This window comes from Eriocheir sinensis, chromosome 46 (assembly GCF_024679095.1).
Source record: "Eriocheir sinensis breed Jianghai 21 chromosome 46, ASM2467909v1, whole genome shotgun sequence".
NCBI lineage: Eukaryota > Metazoa > Arthropoda > Malacostraca > Decapoda > Varunidae > Eriocheir > Eriocheir sinensis.
The window spans coordinates 12,744,641-12,749,640 of NC_066554.1; positions in this window are offsets into that span (position 1 = coordinate 12,744,641).

The window sequence follows — 5,000 nt, forward strand, 5'->3', positions numbered from 1 at the left end:
TCTCTAAAATCTGTCGAACAGATATATTATAATTTCCTCCAGATAGTTGACGGTACACTGTCCAAACCTGGACTCAAGTTGATCAGTTTGAAATTTACCTGTTAAGATGTATCTCAGCTTAAGTTCATTAATGCAATAATCTGTTATTTCCATCATAGCGTGGGTTGTATGTTTGAGTGCTCTGAATGTCTCTTTAGACAGCCTTCCACCCCTGTCCGGCATACTCTCCCAGTGTTCTAATCATGTACAAAAATTGTTTAGGAAAGAATACTTATCGTCATTACTGGCATTTGTTAGAGGAGTAGCGTATTTATTATTGAGCCGGATACCTTTAAATGGATTTTTAACATTCATGAGAGTCCACCAGTGATAAATTATTTTAATAAATTCAGCCACATCTTCACAGTAAGGCAAACAATGTTTTTTCCCCACAGTAACAAGTGCCTCAATAATATATTCATTGAAAATCTGAATGACTAAGTGAACATTTTGCTTCTCAAGACTTGATGGGGACAGAGATTTTAAAGTTAGCTTGTAAACATACTTAAAAGTGAATCTACTTCTATAGAGTGAAGCCTCTTTAGAGTAGTGAACGGTGCATTGCAAGTGCTTTTTACTGTGGGGAATATGCCATCAAAGGAAAACTTTGGAAATTTCATGGACTGGTTGATATCTCTTTGTCCAAGCCAGTTATTTCTAATACATTTCAATAAATGAACTGAATCAAACATGAAAAAGAGAGGTCTGGAAGAATCTGATGGATGTGGGTAAATAATTGACAGTTTTGGCGGAGAAGAAAAATAGGACATAGCTTTACTATTGATGGCATTGTTGTCAGTTAAGACACATATGACTCTGAACCCAATCTCTTCTAATCCTTGTATAACAGTATTGATGAAGGTGAACAGTGTTTCTGACTTCATGGACTTAGGAGGCAATATGTGGACAACATCTTGAAATTTTGAGCATAAGTTGTTCACCATAAATACAAAAGCACTGGTTGCTGCCTCGGTACCACTAAAAGCTGACCCAACAATGTTTCCACCTTTATAGTCAAAGAATGACTTAATATGAATTTCATCAATCATTAGAGTTACAGTTATGTCCTCGGGCGACAAAAATTTAAACTTATTTCTTATATACATCAAAAAGTTACTCTTTTGCTGCTCAGATGCAGGACTCATGTTTTGTGATAAGGTCAGTCTTTTAATAGTTGACAGGCAAGGTAGGATGAAATACCCTGTTCTCCTCAGGAATCTATAGCCTTGTGGGGAGCAGCTATGCAGAAGGCATGAAAAGACCATGAAGTCCGGTGAATACTCAATCCTTTGTAGAGTCATCAAGCGGAGTTGTTCACACATTACTGTCAAAGTATTGAGATGTTTAGGCAACTGTTTTTGAAGGAGTGTCAGCAAGTAAATAACAAGTTGCAGCAAAAAAATGGTTTGACTAGGACTGGAAGGATAGGTTTCACCGTCACATTTCTGGAGGTTCTCTAATAACTGTTCAAGAGAATTCATCTCATCAATGGCTGAAGGGATGCTGTATTCACCTAACCTCTGCACTGCAACATTATTCACAAAAACCTTTACCATTAACTTACTGTCAATTTCAAGAGCTAACTTTATTTCTGGATGGGGCGAGTGAATGATGTGGCATATTGACAGAGATTCTTCACCACTTATTACCGTCCAATAATTTTCAAGAAATGTCAACTTATCTTTGAGTTCCTGTAATGTTGTAAATCTTCTTTGCTGCTGGTGCCGTAAGTCTTCCTTGATGCTTTGTGTTATGGCAGCTTGAAGAGCAACCTCTTCCTTCCGGCACTTCCTTTCCTCAGGTGGTTCTCTCAACGTTGCAGATGAAGCGAGGTAGGAGGGACAATTAGGAAATATTGATGGAACAGCTCCGGTACAAAGTCTTGGCATTGACAGTTTTGCTGTAAGTGTTCTGCCGGTTCACTCATCAAAATATAAAGTCTCCTGCTCGATTTCCTCCGGACGAAAGTGTAGTTCACACACTTGTAAGATAGAATAAATATATATGTAATACAATATAATTAATTATATATATATATATATATATATATATATATATATATATATATATATATATATATATATATATATATATATATATATATATATATATATATATATATATATATATATATATATATATATATATATATATATATATATATATATATATATATATATATATATATATATATATATATATATATATATACACACACACACACACATATATATATATATATATATATATATATATATATATATATATATATATAGATATATATATATATATATATATATATATATATATATATATATATATATATATATATATATATATATATATATGTGTGTGTGTGTGTGTGTGTGTGTGTGTGTGTGTGTGTGCGCGAGTCAAAAAGAATTAAATTAGGCTATTAAATATGACTAGAGAAAATTGAGCATACGGGACATATGGCCGGGTAACTAAATTAAAATGTGGTTCGTTTATTTATAGCTAGTTTATTTTTTTGTTAGAAAGCTGATGCTTGAGTTTTATCAGAACCTTAGTAACAATATTCATAACAGTAATGCCATTAAAAAAATAGCCATCCTCCTTCCCAGTATAAGAAAATACTGGAGAGCCATTGTTTTCATCAGCTTCCCGCCACATTGATAATAACAATTAGATTCTAATAGTTCTCTAATGTCTTGTGAGTTACAACAAAAGTAGCTTCATTAAATCCACAGTGTAGCCGGGCAAAGAAAGATACATATAACATATACGAATAATTTGATATGCTTACTTTGGTATGGTTTGTGGGGACAAAAGTATCCTCGCTCAGCTGTTTCCTCTCCCTAGTGAGTGTATGGACGGGAAAAGGGAGAAAAATTGAGACAGAAGGGCAGGCGGACTGACAGACAAACGAACATGAGAATGAGAGAGGAAAATGAAAGATCAGGAAGCAACAAAGATGGGATACGGAAAAGAGCAGAGCGGTGAAAAAGTTTATCAATCTACCTAAATCCCGGAATTAGCTCGGAGCCAAATAAAAAGTGGAGGATACTAATGGATGGGAAGGGAAAGGTCGGCGTGATCCTCCGCTGCTCTTCCCTGTGTGCCCCGAACAGGAAATTTGTTACGAAGATAACTTGATCTAGCCCGAGAGATTGAAGTCAAATCCAATAGAAGATAAACATTAAAGTCAAACACACGTCTGAAATGGTTACGAACGTTGAAAAGAAGCGAAATGAAAAGTTCCATGAAAGAGTAAAAGTCAAAATCATTTATGGAAAAGCTAAAGGAAGAAAGAAATGTTAATTGCAAAAAACGAAGTAAAACTGAACGAACGCATGGAAAAGGATTACGGAGTTGAATTGAAAAAAAAAGGATTAAGAAATGGGGAAATAAAAACAATATGGGTAAAAACGAATATATCAATACAGTTTAATATAAGAATGATTTCATCCCTTCGCATTGACCTTCACCATACTCTTTGCTCACATTTTTTTCCTATTTCTTTCGTTCCTTCCATTTCTATTACTCTTCTTTTAGCTCTCTCTTTTTCTTATTGTTTTCATCGCTATGCTTTTTCTCTTTTTCCTTTTTGTCGCCACATTCCTTTCATCTTTTCTATTTTCTCCTCCTTCCTTTTGTCCTTCCTTCCGCTTCCTCACCTCCTTTCATTTTCCTTTCGTCATTTTCTCTCACAATCGGCTTTTTCCTGCTATATTTTTTTACACCTCGTGTTATAGTAGGATATCAATGTATTATTATTATTTAATATCACCACGAATTAGGCATACAATTGTCAATGGAAAAACCCACGACAGATAGATCACGCCACCTTATAGGAATGTCGTCCGTCAGTGTTTACCGTCTCAGTTTTGTATACTTCGCACTCCGATGGTGCGCAGAGGTCACCTTGACATACGTGACCAATTGTAACAATTATTTTCCAACCTGTAACTCGTCACTCCTTCACGAGAGTCCGACTGACACACAACGACAGTCGCTCTCGCTCCGACGCTTCTTGTACATAAAGGCTACGAATATAATTCGCCTTAAGGAAGCTAAAGTCTTAATCAACACCCTTTAAACGCCCCCCGACAAGCCCGTTACACTCGCTCCCTCCCTCACGATGGTCCCCATCACCGTCGTTTGTCTTTGTCTCCTGGATTTTATTTTGACTGTTTTTTTTCTCCCCTTCCTTCCTCCTTCCTTCAACCATCTTCTTGTCTTCATTTTCCTTCTTTTCCTCCTTTCGTCTTTCTCTTCTTCTTTTATTACAACCTTCTTCTTTTTCTTCCTTCCCTTTCTTCCTCCTTCCCTCCGTCTTCTTATCTTCACTTTCTTCCTTCTCTACTTATTTCTTTCTTCCTCTTATTTCCCTCCTCCTTTTTCTTTTTCTTCTATTTCAGTTTCAGTTTTTCTTCTCCTTTTTTCAGTCTTCTTAAGCCTCATTATCTTCCTCCTCCTCTATTTCATCTTCTCACTCTTTCCTTCCAAGGCCAGAATATGAGAGAAGGTTAGATATTCTTTAAGCCCTTACCTTTTCATCTTCATTCTTCTCTTTTCACCTCCATCCTTCTCCTTTCTCCTCTTCTTTCCGTTCTCCTTCTGTGCCACACATTTTCAACTTCTTATTTCTCTTCTTTTTCTTCAAGACGTCCTTCTCTTTTTCTTTTATTCACGATCCTCCTCCTCTTCCTCTCCTCGATTTCATCTTACCTTCCAATAACGAAATTAGGAAAAGTTGGATACGAGCGTGTTTTTTCCTATATTTTTACCTCCTCTCCCTTTTCACATTTTCAGCCTACAACATAAGACGAGGGACGTTAAAAAGCCTCGGTCAGCGCGTGTCGCCTCCAGAAGAACAACTTTTATTGAGTATTGAAAGAAATTGTGATGGAGTAATTTCGATGCTACCCTGACTTTTCTCTCTCTCCTCTCTCTCCCAGCTCCTCACCGCTCAGCACCGC